General features: G+C 37.5%; 1 pseudogene; it reads right to left on the minus strand.

The window, feature by feature from the left end:
* Positions 1–1,754: 1,754 nt before the first annotated feature.
* Positions 1,755–15,880, minus strand: LOC134478243 (uncharacterized protein C17orf114-like; annotated as a pseudogene).
* Positions 15,881–16,435: the final 555 nt, after the last annotated feature.

Raw genomic sequence — 16,435 nt, forward strand, 5'->3', positions numbered from 1 at the left:
AGAATTTAACGTAATTCTGCTGCTTGGACCGTGCTCTGTTTCTCCACTGAAGAAAACAATGTAAATGACTTCAGACAGGACAAGATAAGCCATCCTGATCTTTCTTCAGAATGTTTCCTTTATATATTAAAGGAGCATTTACCAATTTTCAAGGCTATAAAGGTCAGAGAATGCAAGGAGGGTTGTGTTTTCATGTCCTCCCTCCTTTTCCTCTAAGTCTAATCATTTCATTTTTGTTATTTTGTGTGTGCATCTGTCTGTCTGTGTTACTGGGGCCTGACTCAAGGGAGTGCTGACTACATCCCTGGCCCTTTCTATGTGTTCCATTTTCAGGGAGTCTCACCTTCTTTCCCAAGCTAGCTTCAGTCTTGCAATGCTTTTGCCTCAGGGTTGAGAATAGAGGGATCACAGGCATGTGATACCACCCTTGGCTTATTTTACTAGTACTGTAGTAACAACACTTAATGCTGAGGACTGGACTGTTTATGGGTTAACGTGCTGAACACAGTGCTTTCTGACGATGTTGGAAAATTTCATATTCACAGTTTCTGAAGACAAGGTGACATTGCAGCTGCAGGAGCTGAACCTCACTCAAAGGATTCCAGAGCAATAAATGCCAATCTCATGGATCAGACTATTCTCTTACTCAGCAAGATTTACTGCCTAAGAATGTCTTTTTTTCTAACTTCTCAAGACCTGCTCATTTTTGCAGGCTTTTGCTTCAGGTGTGCCCTCCACTTCCTGCACCTCCTGAAATGTGAAGGAGCCAGTAAATACCGACAGTCCCCAAAAGTCTTTGACGTAGCTCCAAGAGATTTCTGACTTTCCTAGACTCCCCACAAACCGTATTTACATAACCTTTAATCTTTTCTATATACTCATCTTTATGGTCTGGAGCCTGATCAGCTTCTGATAACTTAGTATAAAATGTAGGAGTTTTTTGTTTGTTTGATATGCTAGTGATTGAACTCAGGGTTTTGTGCATACTAGGCAAGAGTTTTAGTACTGAGCTACATACTCAGCCAAAGACCACCACTCCTAGCACAATTTGAAGTGTGCTATATAGCTATATAGTATTATAAACTCTAGGCACATTGTAATACAACAGACATTGATAGGCACGTCATAGAACTTGGCCATCTCACGTAACTCAAGCTTTGGAACACTAAACAGCTAATTCACTTTTTTTTCTCCTCCAAGTCTCTGGTATATGGCCACCACTGTTCTTTTTTTTCTTTTCCTCCCATGATGGGGAGGAAACTCGGAACAAATTTATTTATTTATTTATTTTTGAAGAGAATAAAACAAAACATTAAAATGAAACAAAAACAAAACAACAATACTGAATTTCAAAAACAAGACAAAAGGAAATCCCCATAGTTGCTATATTGCATATTGTTATCCTCTAAACAGCTGCTCAGACTACAGGTCTCAGGCCTGCAAAATCAATCCGTCAATACAAGCATTAAGGTGTTTGGTACCTCGGTTGCTATCATCCCAGCCTGAGTTCCTCTGAATCAGCCAGTTGCCTACATGGGGAAGGGGTCTCTCTTCTTGTCTCCCAGCCTGTGTGCTGGCTGGCATGTGGGAAGGGCAAGCTGACTTCTTGGTTCTTTTCCAGACTCATGGTTGCCATGGGCTCACACCTCTGAACAAATTTAATGAGAAAGTCATGACCGGTTGGTGGAGCTGGCCACTTGGGTCACTGGGAAATGGGGCAAAGGAAGGTCACCAAGTAGTCCCAGTTGTCCTCTTCAAATGGTAGAGTCATTGGCTCATGCTACACTATGCAGTGATGGCAGAAAGAAGGTCAGGCTTTCCTGCTCAAGGAGACACTAAGCCCTGGGGAGGGAAACGCTCCTTCAGCCATGACAGGGACTACTGCTGGATGGGACCTGGAGGGTCAGCAGGATTCCTGCCTGTTCCTCTTTCAGTCCCCTGCTGTCTCCGGCACACACACCACAGGAAACACCATGCCCCCTTCAAACTTGTCTCAATAATGGGAAAAAGCGTGATCTGGAAGTAGCCAGAAGAGATCCAATAAAGTATTCAATAAATCATTAAATTCAATAAATTATTGAATTTATTTCATAAATACCCGTCTCCTGCTTCGATGATACCCTTTCATCTTTCAGGCTTGTGTCCTGAGAACTTTAGTGAATCTTCAAATTTGTAAATCCTCCTCAGTTACATACATTACCCCCCCCCCCAAAGTATGTCTTAGTCCACGTGGGTTGCCGTAATGAAGGGCCATTACCTGGTAATCATAGCTTATTTTTCACAGTTCTGGAGTCTGAGGTGTTCATAGCAAGGCATATTCTGAGTGCTTACTTCCTGCCTTTTAAAATAGACCTTCTTCCTCTGTTCTTAAGTGGTGTAATGGGCAAGGGATCTGCCCCTTTTATTTGGCAACTAGTCCCATTCCTGAGTGCTTCACCCCATGACCTAGTCATCCCTCAAGGTTCCACACCTAATGCCATCCATCACCTCAGATTTTAGAATCCCAACATATCAGTTTTGGAAGGATTCAAATGCTCAGACTATGGAAAAATATAACTTAAAATCTTAAGTAACCTCATCAGATTCTTAATGATGAATAAAAGATTAAGAAATCCATTTATAACCTGTTAGCTCAATGTTAGTATGAAAGTAAAATTGCATTTACATTCCATTATGTAATGACTAAGATAGCATTACTATGTATATTTTGAAACTGCATACATGATGTGAAACATCATTTTTATTAAGATGCATAGAATCCCTTCTTATTAATCATCTGACTCATATCATAACCCTCCAAATACGAAGATTTAAAAAGCTTCATAAAACACTCTGTTGAAAGGATTGAAAAAACACATACCCTCATCCTTGTAAGTATAAATTGATATGAGTTCTTCGGAAGAAAATTTGGCAATATTTATCAAAATTTTAAAACATATACCCATGTGCTTTTACCAATTCCTCTTGTGAGAATTTATTCTATAGATGTATTCACATGTTTATGAAATGACGTATATATTAGAGTATATAATATATTAGCCAAAAATTGTAAACAAACTAACCATTAATAGGGACCTGTAATGGCTAATTTTATCTGTCAAGTTGATTGGATCACTGTGTCTGGTATTCGGCCAAATATTATTACAGATGTTTCTATGAAAATCAGTTTAGGGGGCTGGGGATTTAGCTCAGCGGCATAAGCACCTGCCTTGCAAGCAGGCAGTTGTGAGTTCGATCCCCGGTACCGATAAAAAATGAAAAAGACAAAAAAAAAAAAAGAAAGAAAATCACTTTAGATGCTGTTTTGCGTTTAAGTTAGTGGATGCTAAGTAAAGCTGACTGCCCACTAGGAATGTGCTCCATTCACTCCATTCAAGGCATGAATAGCGCAAAAACTGATGTCCTCTGAGCAAGAAAGACAATATGTCAGCCGGTGGCCTATAGAATGGAGCCTTGCATCTACCTTCTTAGCCAAGCTTGTCAGCCCACCCTACAGATTTTTATTTGGCAGCTTTTCTAGCTGCATGAGACAACTTCTTAAAATCTCTCTCTCTGTCTTGTTTCTCTGTCTTTGTCTTTCTGTCTCTGTCTCTTTGCTTCTCTCTGCCTCTCTCTCTCTCTCTCTCTCTCTCTCTCTCTCTCTCTCTCTCTTCCTTTCTCTGTGTCTCTCTCTCTTTCTCTCTCTGTTTTATTTCCCTGGAGAACCCTAACACAAGAAAGTATTCCATGTGACCTTTCTACGGAATACTATGTAAACAGTAAAAAGGAATAATATAATACATTGGCATTCATATGGAACACTCTCCAGAGGCATTTTTAAAAATCTCAGTACAGAGGCTGGGGGTTTTGCTCAGTGTTAGAACAGCATTTTGCTTAGTAGATATAAGGTTCTAAATTCAATCTGCAGGACCAAAAAAAAAAAAAAAAAAAAAAAAAAGGTCCTCAGCATAGAATATGTGTGGAGACACAATTTACAAAAATATCTACTTAGGTATTAGCTTCACAATCATCTCTGGAAAGACAGTAAATTATCAATGGATTCCTCTGTGGAGAGCTTGAAGCTTGGTGTCAGGAAAGATAAAGCAAGATTTTTCACTCTATATCCCTTTGTAAAAATAGTTTAGGTATCATAGAATACTGGTATCAACTATTCAAAAACTAATCCATTTTTTAAAAATACATTATAGTCTCAGCCAAATGTGTTGGTGTTATATGTGCTTTACTTTGTAGCTTTTGAGAGGGCTGAATGAGTGAAAATAGTATTTTAAGTAGCTTCAAATGTAAAATTTTTACTTAATCTGAGTCTGAATAACATTAGTGTGGCTATATATTGCAATAATTTTATATTCTTGTTTGAAGCAGTATTATAATCTTGATTTATTAAATTGATATATTAACTACAGTATAATGTTTTCTAAAAACTGCCTACTTGTGATTTAAAATTTGAATCGCTGACCCCTTAACAGTTTACCCCATCGTCTCCTGAGTAGTTTGTTTTTTTCCATGCCAATTCCCCTGAGAGCTGCTCTGGCAGGTATTATTTCAACCAGTTGATTCTTATGTGGAATAAATTTGATAAAATTGTCATTTTTATATTTCTTATTGTTATAAAACTTATAAAAACTAATGAAAAATGTGCAATTTTTGTTGTCCTACATTTAAATAGGACAGGTAAATGATAAGTGGTTAAAATTCAAATGTGTTTTCCTAAACTCTTAGTGTGTTTATTTCATTGTCTTCATTCTTACTAAAATTTAAGATTTCTCTTAGTTTTTTTATCTTAAAATATTTCATAGAGAGCTAGACACGGTGGTGCACACTTGTAACCCAGGCATTTGGAAGGGTGGGTGGAAGGGCTGCCAGCTACAAATTGAGGCTGCATTATAAAATCCTCTCTCAAAAACCACTGAAAAAAATAAAAAGCAGAGAAAGAAAAAAAGAGAGGAAAAGAAAATGCTGAACAGAAAGCTTAACATTTTTATCCTACATTCAGTAGTATTTGTCATTTGACAAGTATTATAAGGAAATCCATCAAATCATAACTACCCTTACCCTCCCCCACACAACCCTTTCATCTCCCATTGCTGAGTTATTACCATTGAGGCAAGCTGATTGGGTTATAAAAGTTCATTTTTTAATCCAACATAACCAGATGCCAACTTTTAATCTAGTGAAACATAAAAATCCATTCTGAGGACATCCTCAGTTGTCTCTCAAACACCCAAAATAATTTGCTTTTCAGTGTTCTTCTAAAGGGAATTATAAACTTTTTGTATTCACAAGTCATGAATGTCAAGACCCAGGCTGACATGGTACAAACAGGAAATAATAATATTTTTAAAAATTGGCACACAAAACTTTGAGAGTCTGTACCAGGCTTAAATGACTTGTGGGGAGATCCCTGGCTGGGTTAAGGACAGATTAATCTTTACCAATGGCCGAAGCCAATGGTAGCAAAAGTCTGTGAAGCTCTGGTGTCTCAGAGCAAGACAACATGGTGGCTGAGGACCTTGGCTCATTTCATCTAGCTCAGACCTCATGTGTTAGCAAACCTCATATGTTCCTGGGTGCTTTCCCAAAAATGCATTGTTCCTCAGTTCTTGAACCTTGTTTGTGTCAGCAGTTCACCCCCACAGCTGCAGGTTCCTGCAGCCCACCAGCACCCTCCCCAATCAAGCTGTACCCTTAATAAAAGCCAAAGGCACCATGCTTCATGGTCCCAGCCTGCCCCTGGGCTTTCGCCATCCTGGTGCCCCTTGTAACTAAGATGTATGCTGTGCCTGTGTTTTATGCTGTCATCACACCTCTGAGCAGGAGATCAGTGGTCCTGGCCAAGACCCTGATAAAAGCATAGGCAGTGCAATGTAATGATTACGGTGTAAAAGTCATCTGTTTAAGATAATCAGACAGGTTATTGGTTACTCTATTTTTAAAAAGTACTATTTAAATATGTAAAGAAATGAGAATAATTGAAATATATGAGTACTCTGTTAATGAGCAAGGCTTTGGGGATCTAAAAATCAAATGAACAAGTGATACAGATATTAAAATTTACCTCCTACATATACCCCACATATTCAGCATGCTTCATGTAACAGTGTAGCACTCCATATTTTCAAATTTCTAATAGTAATGGTGGAGATGTGGGGTAATCTGCTTTCTCTGCTAAATTCTGCTCTGGCTACATTGTGATCACTGTTGTCCATTATTGTCTGATTTATAGTCTATTGATATTTACATTATTGCTTAATACATGGTCAATTTTTAATAATTTCCTATGATACATGAGGTTATAGTCTCTGTTTTAGCATTAAGAATGATCTTTTTGTTTATTTTCAAATAAAGACCATCTTATCAATGATATATTTAGACGTATCATAAATTTTGCTTATGGTTGGTCTTCTTGATCTAGCACAGACTGAGATGATTGATCCTCTATGACTAATGTTTCTATTTCCTACTGCATCTCTTGCTAATGCATTCTTGCTTTATGAATGAAAGTGAAACTCTTATTAATTTTTTATATTTTTGGTCATAAAAATTTACATTTGATTTTATTATGTGATATTATTGTTTGACTCTTAAAGAAATATAGTCTCTGCTTCTACAGTTCTTTATAGTTTTCTACAGTTCTTTGTAGTTTTTTTTAAGTGATAGGTTACTTTTTGTTTGGCCTGTGTATTATCATTTAATAGAATGATCAAGTAGGAGGCAGTGGAAGAATACACATACTCACTTCCTTCTGGGAGAACATGGCAGATATATCACAGCAGCTATGGAGGCTCTCTGAGATAGCCAACTTAGAATCTAGGAATGGGGCGGTGTGAGGAGTCCTAAGCAAGGGGAGATATACCCTGCTGACCCAGGAACAAACTAAGCTGAGAGAAACCAACTGGAAATGCAATCCCAATGCTATGACCGGAACAGATAAAATCTCAGCACCGAAGTTGGAACCTGCGCCTCTGGAAACCGTGATTTGAATTTCCTGCCACCATTGCTGCATCTGAATCAGCACAGCAGGGACAGAGCCACGAAAGCTCTGAGAGTGGGAATCAGCAAATGGAGTTGAGAGTGAGACTGGAGGGGAGCCCTGCATCGACCTGCAGTGAGTAAAAGGAATGGGGACCCTTTTATAGACTTGGAGGCTCCAACAGAGGACATTCTGGGACCAGGCAGACTAGCCGGAACAGGGCACTGCAGTGACTTTAGACGCATATTCCCCTCTCAAATGGGATTGGTGGGGAGTGCCTGACCTGGGTGATGCCACGGACTAAGACCCAGTAGGCTAGCCCAAACCAGATCCCAGCACCTGGCGGTGTACCCTAGCAGTGAAGCCTTCAGGAGGTTGACCTGGAGGGGCGGACCCAGCATAGGCTGCCCAGGTCTGTCTCTCCCTAGTACACTGCAGTGGGTAGGAACACCTAGCTGGCAGATTCAAACAAACTGTAACCCACAAAGAAAGGAACTGGGCTTCCTATATACACCTGTATGGAAGGAACAAAAAATATGAAAAGAGGAGGCAACAAGAAAGGGTCCTTGGTCCCCAATCCTGAAAACACTGATCCAGGAAAGGTAAGTGCAAAGGAGAATTAGGACAGAAAACATGCAATATCAGACATGGCACCAATAGACATAAAGCGATATCTCCGGAGCCTCATAGAGGAGTTCAAAAGTGAAGTATTTAACAAAGTAAAGCAAGATATAAGTAGAATAGTTAGAGAAATGCTAAGCACCTCCCAAGAAAAAACAGATGGTAATATGGAAGAACAGAAAAAAAGGGGAAAATTGTTTGATGGAGAAAATAGAGAGAACATCGAATACATGAAGCAGGTTCAAAGAGATTACCAGGAAACTAAAAACTTTATTGAAAGCTGGCATAACAGCTTGAAAGAAACTAAGGATAGATTATCTGGAGGACATATTTGTAATGTGGGAGCATGAAATGAAAAACTTCTTAAAAATAACGAACAAGGAAACAAACAGCAATAATACAAAGGCTAGATGATAAGAGGATCTATCACTTAAGAATTAAGAACATAAAAGAAGAAGTAGGGACACAAACAAATGGACTACAAAGCTATTCACAGAAATAATCCAAGAGAATTTCCCTAATTTAGCAAAAGATAAAGATACTCAGATGTATGAGGTACACAGGACCCCAGCCACCTACAACCCAAACAGAACTACACCCAGGGATATAATAATCAAAATTCCAGAAATCCAATATAAGAACAGAATATCAAAAGCTGTCAGAGACAAGAAACAGATCACTTACAAGGGAACACCCATCAGAATTACAGCAGACTTCTCAGCACAAACCATCAAATCACAAACAGCATGGGGGGAAAGAATTCAAGCTCCAGCCAAGAATGATATATCCTGCACAACTGTCACTAGAAATTGATGGAAAAACAAGGTGCTTCTAGGATAAAGAAGAACTAGGGGAATTTGCAACCACCAATTCAACTCTACAGAGAATACTGTAGGACATTCTAAAAAAGAAAAATACCAAGATTCCAGAAGCAGTGGCAGAGAGGCCACAATGAATAGAGCAGAAAGCGAAATGAAGAGGACAAACTGACAACTAATGACAGAAAAAGAGCTCAACAGAAATGAGGCAGAGAAGGTTGGATGGTAGGAACAGCTATTTTGGAGAAAACAAAACATTATAATAGCTAGTGCTGATTTAATATCATCTTGTTTTGAAGTCCCATCAAGCTGTTGTTCTTCTGTCTCCATCGGTCTTAACATGTTGTATCTTATTGGATTTTATTATATGTGATAATATAAACAAAAACTTTTATAGACAAGGAGGTTATACAAAAACCATTGTTCATTTTCTGTTAGTTGGTTCTAAATATCTGTAATACTGTCATTCTCTTGAATGGTTTTACATTGTCTTGATATGTTTGATGCTACAGTATATGAAGTTATACTCAAAGATTTCAAGGAAAGAGACACTATGGTAACTACTTTTATATCGGGATATCTTGTGGTGAAACATTATTTTGCTTAAATGGTTATGTTCTGATCTGTACTGTTTTGTTGTTATGTCCTTTTTTATCTCAATCTCCTTTTTTATTATTTACTTTTTTATTTCTTATCTTTTTAATTAAGGAAAAAATAAATTAAAAATAGCAGGATACATTATAGTAACCCACTTTGATTTCCTGTTAACTTGATTTGAAACCCTGTATTGCTCTCACCATCTTGTTTTGACTGATTTTCCCCTATTCTGCTTTGCTTGATAGTACCAAGTTTGAGAGTATAGGCAACAACTGTGAAGGCAATAAGATTCACTATGATGCCCATTCTGGTTTTACTATTATCTTCTTTTGAAGTCCTGTAATGTCTCCAATCTTTTGGTTTTATTCTTTACTGTTTTGTTCAATTTTATTTTAACTGATGATATAGGCAATTCTTTTTAAGATAGCAAGAGGCATTATGGTAACCATTGTTGATCACCTTGTATTCTGTTTTTACATTATGTATTATGTCCATTCTTTTGATTTGACTGACTTGGTTTTGTTATGTCACATTTGGTTTTATTCTCTTCAAAAAAAAAGTAATAAGAACTGTGGGAGTAATAAAACCCAAAATGTGTAATTGTCACTATAAAAAATAGAGGAAAAGAAAGTGTTCTAAAGGATATAACTACATGTATATTTAACTGTGTAAGATAGATGACCATATTACTGAGTTTTGTTGGATCATTGAACAGAACTGTTTGCAGTCTCACTGTTTGAATGTCCACTTTATATGCTTTAATTTTGTAACTTGAACAACTATTTCTAAGATGACAATATGTAATCTATTAAGTAGTGATTTCCTACAGTTTATTTTTTCTGAAATTCTGTATAACTTGTACCATTTTTCTGTTTTTTTCTTTTTCTCCTTAAATAAAATTGTTAAAAAGTAAAAAAAAAAAAAAAAGAATACACATACTCAAAACCTGGCTTTATGCTTTTATACTTATCAACAAATATATAACATCTCTGGATTCCAGGTATTCTTTTTCTTTGAGGATTTTTCAGGATTAAATATTACTTCAGAGATGAAGTTAGGTTTATTTTTTCCTAATATAAATTTATTTATGTTTTTGATGATTCTTCATAGCTTTGAGGTTCAGCAATTTTATTTTCATATTTTACTATGGGCTTACTGAAGTATTTGTGACAATTAAAATCATATGTAACTACAATGTACAATTTGATAATTTAATAAAGTATATATTGCATAATAATCACTACAATCAAGCTATTTAACATATCCATCATTTCGTCATTTTCTTTTTGCTTTTCTCTGTTTATGTGTTTAAAACCCTCAAGATCTACCCTCTTAGCAAATTTTAATAGTATAATAGAGTTAACTACTGTCTTAGTTACTTTTTACTCATCACTGGGACAAAATACCTGATGCCCAAAGTTGGGAAAGGAAAGGTTTATTTCTTAAAGTTTTTGGAGGTTTCAATCCATACTCAGTTGGCTCCAAGGCAGGCTGGCATGGCTGGGCTGCAGTTCATGGCGGGTGCAACAGCAAGCAGGAACCAGCAAAGAGCAAGACATACCTTCTTCCTGCCATTACATTGTATGCTGGCTCCACCCCTAGGTGGGTGTAGCACTCACACCATCACTCTAAGCCTAGACAATGAACCAATCACAAATGCACAATGTAAACACATGAAGCCTGGGGGGCACTTATAGACATATACCATAACTATACTCACATTGTTGTACACTGAACCTTCACATTTCACTCATCCTGCATAACTGACACATTGTGCCCTTTGGCTAACAGTTCCCCATTTCTGCCCCTTCTGGTCTTTGGCAACCAGTATTCTTCTCTTAGCTTCCATGTGTTTGATTATTTTTAAAATTGATTGATTGACTGATTGATTGAAGTACTGGAGATTGAACAACATCTGTGGACATTTATTTACTTATTTAATCTATGTATCTATTTTTGAGGCATGGTTTTGCTATGCTACTATCTTGCCCAGGCTGGGCACCAATTTGGGATCCTACTACTCACCAGCTCAAGAGTATGTACTAGAATTACAGGCATGGAACGCCAAACTCGTAAAGTTTGACTGTGTTATGTTCCACATGGGAGTCAGATCATGCAATATTTGTCTTCCTACATCTGGTTTATTGCATTTAAAATTATGTTTTCCTAGGTTTACCTATGTTTTCAAATACCAGGCATTCCTTAGTTTTAAAGATTGAAAACTCTTCCAGTATACTCTGTGTGTATAATATAGTATATATCACATTTTAAATCCACACCGCTGCCAACCAACGCTTAGGTTTTTCCATGTCTTCACTGTTATGAACACAAGTGAAAAGAACATGGGACTTCAGATATTTCTCAGGGTTCTGATTGCATTTCCTTTGGAAGTCATAAGATAGTCCTATTTTTATATTTTTGAAGACTCTCCATATTTGCTGTAGCAGTTTACAGCATAGGGTGTAGGCCAATTCTTGTTCTCTTTTGGCTTGTCTTTTTCATAATAGCTATTTGGGCAGCTTTGAGATAATTGTGGTTTTGATTTTCATTTCCCTGGTAATTAGTGAAGTCGAGCATTTTTTCACCTGGTGACCATATATACTTCTTCTGAGAAGTGTTCACTCAGATTCTTGTTTATTTTTCAATCACATTATTTGTTTTGTCTTCCTTTTGCAACTGGGTTGTGTGAATTCCTTATGTATTTTGGATAATAACTCTTTAGATATATAGTTTAGGAATATTTTCTTCTGTTCCATAATTTGAATTTTTACTCAGCTGGTTGCTTCATTTGCTGGGGAAAGTATTCCTCTTGGTGTCATATAAAAATAACATTACTCAGACCAATGTCGACAATATATTTTTCTGTCTTTTCTTCTAGCAGTTTTAGTATTCTTTCTAGCAGTCTTATATTTAATTTTTATATACTTTGAGTTTATTTTGATATATGAAATGAGAAAAGGGTGTGGTTTCTTCTATTTGTGGATATTATGCTTTTCCAATACCTATCCTTGTATACTTGTATATTTATGGCATCCTTGTTGAAGATCAAGTTAACCATAGATATGTGGATCTATTTCTGAGCTGTGTATTTTCATACATGGATGTGTATACATAAAAGTATATAGAAGCTTTTATGTCAGTACCATGCTGTTTTGACTACTGCAGGTTTGTAACTTATTTTGAAATCTGGAAATGTGATATCTCTGGCTTTGTTATTCTTGTTGAAGACTTTGGCTTTTCATGGTTTGGCTTTTCATGGTTTTTATGGCTTCCTATAAATGTTGGGAATTTTTTCTATTGATGTAAAGAATGCCATTGAGATTTTGAAAGGACTATCACTGGATCTTTAGAATGATGGATATAAACATAGCTGTTTGAGGACAGTGTAGACAGTGCTTGGATGTGGGATTGGGCTGTCCCCATATGTGAGCATGAGGATCTCTTCTTTTAGGATAAGTTAGAGTTCGAAGTGGGGAGAAAAGGAAAAAAGGCCCAAATTGGATCCAGGGTCATATCTTCTTGTACTGCAAGTCATCTGGTTAGAGCTACAAAGAGTTTGAAAATTCTGAATTCCTTTTAGATCATTTCAAAGACACAATTTAGGGAATAGAACATATACTGAACAGTTTGCTTGATTTATAACTTTGAATATTTATTATATGATATGTGCAACTTCTGTTCATACTGTTTCCCTCTGCAGGGCAATGTAACCTAATACAGGGAATGGGGAAGTCTCCAAGCTGAGAAAACGAAGTTCTAGAACTTCCATTAATCAGTATGACCATGGGAAGTCAGCTTTCTCTAACACCACATGGAAATCCTACCTGTACATCTCAAAAAGTAGCCATGTGATAAAATGAAAAACTAAACATGAAATGTTATTTTTCACATGTAATTTTTGTAATTTCACAATGAATTTTTTTCACACATAATGTTGTTGCTTTTAGTATTTATCTATGTTGCTAACTCTAGTATATAATTTCTTTTTTTAATGTATTAAATATCAGACAAGACATACTTACACTTCATGAATTCTTTTGAAGCTATGTTACAGTCTTAAGAGTCTTGTCAACATAAATGTACCCAGATATCAGCTTTGAGAGTGTAAGCGAGGGCAGTAGAATAGTTTTGTGTGTTACTGAATCCATATTTCCCGTCCACTTTTAGTGGAAAGATTTATTAAAACCAAATATTGATTAATAAAAATATAATCATCTAAATATACTATCAACCTAGTCATACTTTTAAATTAGCTGTATTCTATTGATCAAACAGTGCCTCCACTTATTTTTAAAAACAACAGATCCTATCACATTTGAGACAGTGATTCTGTCTAAGGACAGTACTTTATGTGTTTGAATTCTTAAGCTGAGGACTGATGCATCCAGTGCTTAAGGTTTTAAAGTTTTCACTGAAAAATGATTCAGTGAGTTAAGCTCCTTAAATATAAACACACATACTACACAAGGCTTTGGACAAAAAGCTTCCTTCATGATGCTTATAATCAAGTAGAAGGAATAAGAGAAGTATATAAAACTACAAATAAGTAAAGCAGGACTAGGAAGGGTGCAGGAAGCAGCTCTGGGGGGTTCACAGTCACAGTTTCGGGAGATCAGAAGTCTCATGAAGATCAGCACATTGTATGTCTCAGCTCCAAGCAATGATGTGCATTTGGAAGAAGAGATAACCTAATTAACATCTGTCCAGAGCCTTCTCTACAGGAGATATTTGCAAATTGCTGAAATTCTTCTCTCAATAACTGACTAGGTTTTGAAAGTTTTTTCAATTTTTATTTTTAATGAAAGAACCTGGGGTTTAGACAGTTTCAAGAACATGTTCCAAGTCAAATAGTTAGGAGAGGTTAGTAGTTTCTTTTCCAATTTTCTCAATGTTTAGTTGTTCTCTTCAGTCTTTAGTGACTTTTTTTGCCATATCTATGTACCATCTATAGTCTTACCTTCCTAATATGTCTTCAAACAGATTTTTTTTCTAAAAATTCTTAAATGAGCTCATTTTAAAAATAAATTTCACATTGCAAATGTAGCACAAGCTGCAAATAGAAATAACCCTAAAAGTAAATGCCATGAAAACCAACAAACACAAACTTTTATTAAATACTGTTACAATCAACAGCTCTGAGCCTGGACCTGCTTGTTGTTTGCTGAAATGGGATGCAGGTATTTAAAAGAGATTACAAACAGATGAGCACAACACTGAGTCTTGCTCCTACAGAGTGGAGTCTCGCTCCTACCCCCAAAGTGAAAGACAACTGAGAAGAGATTTTCACTCTGACTGAATTGTCTTTAAAACATAATGTCAGGGAAACATCCGACTGACCTCGCCACACGTGGGCTACACGGCCCTCTCATCTGGGGGGTAGTAGAGGGTTTTGACAAATCCAGGAAAAGAATCCTTCCACAGTATTGGAAGAAAGACGACCTGCCTCGGCTTTGCAGCACCTATTGTTAAACTAATGAGTCTATACAGAATTTTGGACTCTAGCAGAAGATTCTGTCTGAAACTAAAATTAAGAGAGTTGAGGCTGCAGAGGTGATAAAAGGTTTGCTGGGCATGTGTGAGGCCCTGGGTTCTGAGTTCAATTTCCGGATAGAGAAAAAAAGAAGAAAACCCAGGTGTGGCAATGCATGTCAACAATCCCAGCACTTTGGAAGACTCATACAGTAAGAGTAAAAATTTGAGGCCAGTGTGGACAATTTCACAATTTAGGAAGATCTTGTTTCAAAACAGAAAAGGAAGAAAAAGTCTGGGGATGTAGCTCACTGATAAATACACACATGTGTGAGGTCCTGGATTCTAGATTCAACCCCCAGAAAGGAAGGAAGGAAGCAACAAAGAAAAAGAGAGATATATAGAAAGAGGCAGAGGGAGAAAGGGAAGGGAAGGGGAGGGAAGGGGTGAGAAAGATATTTGGGTTCTTGCTCTCTTAGCTCCTCTGGAGAAAAGGAGGCATCCAAGGAGGACTGGTGTAGGAACAAGGAAACTAAGGACCTGGTGCCCTAAAAGGTGTATTTTGGATCAAAATTGTTAACATGAAACTTGTTTTTCAAATTAGTTCCTGGGAAAGAAAGTAGTAGTTTCTGCTTTGCTACTTTTTACTTAACAAAATCTCAGAGAGGGCACTCAATTCAAACTTCTTATTTTAAAAGTTTTTGGCACGTACATGTTCAAACATTCCATTTTCCACCCAAATTGTGTGTGTGTGTGTGTGTGTGAGTGTGTGTGTCTGTGTTATATGCCTAGAAAATTAAAACTAAGAATACTCTCAGACACTAGGATCTTTGCTATTTCCTGATATAGGGTGGGATGGCCCTTTATTTCCTCTTCTCAGTTTCACCTAGTAAACAGTGCTATTAACATAATTATCGCTCATACCTCATGCAAAAACTTATCAGCATCATCCAATCCACCAGAACTAATCCATAGGAAAATTCCCTTGTGCTACTTGAAAATGGAGGCTGAATTTGCCCACCTCAGCTGCTGCCACCTGGCCCTGAGCCTCCTGCATCACTACCAGGCAGTAGGGGACAGCCCCTTCGCAGACCCCAGGATTGCTCCCCCAGAGTCTGTTTTCAACACAGTAACCAGAGCAGCTCTTCTCTCCCGTGAGTCAAATCGTTCCACTCTTCGGTATTCCAGCCCCATCTCCTACTGAAATTCAGTGCTCACAGTGGCCTGTGGGCCCCACACAATGTGGTCCCCTGCCCCTCCCTCCTTTCCTATGTTCCAGGACTTGGGTCCTGCTCACTGCAGGGGCTTTGCAGCGGTTGGTCTCACCGACTGTGGTGGGAACCTCTTCTTTGTCTGTCTGCTTGACTAACTCTCTCATCTCTGCCAGTCTTTGTTCAAGTGTCATCTTCTCATTGAAGCCCAGATTAATGAGCTGGAGAGCGCAACTTGGTAAACTGTTTTATCCCTCTTCTCCCGTTACTCTTCCCCTATCACTCATGATTTTCTGACATACTGTATGAGTTACTCATCTATTAGATGCATTCATTATCTGTTTCCCTTTGCTAGACTGTAAGCTCCATGAGGGCAGGGTCTTTGTTTTGCTGACTCATAACTCAAGTACCTGTAGTAACACCGAATTCAGAGCAGGCACTTGAAGTGTTTATTAAATTAAATGAAGTGGGACCCCCACCCTTACACTCCAAAAGGTTAACCTGTTCCTATAAGCATACTAAAAGCCCAATTTGCTGTCTTTTTAGGCACTCTGATAAAGCATCCTGAATGAAAGTTTCACTCTGCAGTGTGCACAGTAGTACTGTCTGGACTAGACCATCAAGTTGTCTGAGCAGATCATGAGTTTGTGAGAATGAAGTCTCCACACTAAAGTTTAGACCTGGAGGTTAGGACTGAGCTTGTCATGTGCTTACCTAGAAGTTCTTGAGCCAAATTTCCCTGGAAAGAA

Source organism: Cavia porcellus, unplaced genomic scaffold (genome assembly GCF_034190915.1).
Source record: "Cavia porcellus strain 051 isolate PalLab524CR breed Dunkin Hartley unplaced genomic scaffold, mCavPor4.1 scaffold_12, whole genome shotgun sequence".
Lineage (NCBI taxonomy): Eukaryota > Metazoa > Chordata > Mammalia > Rodentia > Caviidae > Cavia > Cavia porcellus.